At 20.8% G+C, this 629-nt stretch overlaps 1 protein-coding gene across 1 annotated transcript in view; it reads left to right on the top strand.

The window, feature by feature from the left end:
* Positions 1–629, top strand: part of LOC115237025 (guanine nucleotide-binding protein subunit gamma-e) — a 23,529-nt gene that overhangs the window by 1,256 nt on the left and 21,644 nt on the right. Inside the window, exon 2 of the mRNA XM_029809778.1 lies at positions 149–195. The gene's annotated coding sequence lies outside the window, so the exon portion shown is untranslated. The remainder of the gene's footprint in view (positions 1–148; positions 196–629) is intronic.

Genomic DNA, 629 nt, shown 5'->3' with positions numbered 1-629 from the left:
TATCTAAAAATTTTTTCTTGAAATTATATAGTTTTTTTCTATTAAATCTTTGTTTAAAAGTTAAATAAAACATTTAATTATAGACAATATTTTTTAAAATATTTGTTTTGGATATTGCTTATATAATTAAGATATTTCTTTTTTAAAGGTTACAACGTATTGTGTACTACAACTCCGCTGTTGCGCATCGTGCCGGTGAGTTTTAAATTATTTTTAGAAAGAGAAAAAAAAAATTGCATCAAATCAGCATTTCGATCTAACATAAATGGTGCCCTGATTCTTGCCGAATTTTTTCTTTACGGTAGTTCTTTAAAATCATAAAAAATACTACAATAATTACGCATTTTTAATAAAAAATACAAGGAAAATTGACAGAAATTTTTAGTCGTGTATACGAATGCACGAGCGAGAAATTTAATATAAAGTTTTGTCTTATAAAAAACTGTTTTAGATTTTATCTGTTATTAAATTAAATTTTTTTTCTTTTTGCAAGATATTTTAATTAATGCAATATTTTAATAAATGCAATTTAGATATATAATTACAAAGTATTTTTTGCACATAATACATAATACCTTTAATAAATAATATAATAGACAATAAATATATATAATTCTTATTTAATAATT

Source organism: Formica exsecta, unplaced genomic scaffold (genome assembly GCF_003651465.1).
Source record: "Formica exsecta isolate Colony F162 unplaced genomic scaffold, ASM365146v1 scaffold265, whole genome shotgun sequence".
NCBI lineage: Eukaryota > Metazoa > Arthropoda > Insecta > Hymenoptera > Formicidae > Formica > Formica exsecta.
The sequence above is the reverse complement of the archived record's forward strand: the minus strand, read 5'-3'. Positions and strand labels throughout refer to the sequence as shown.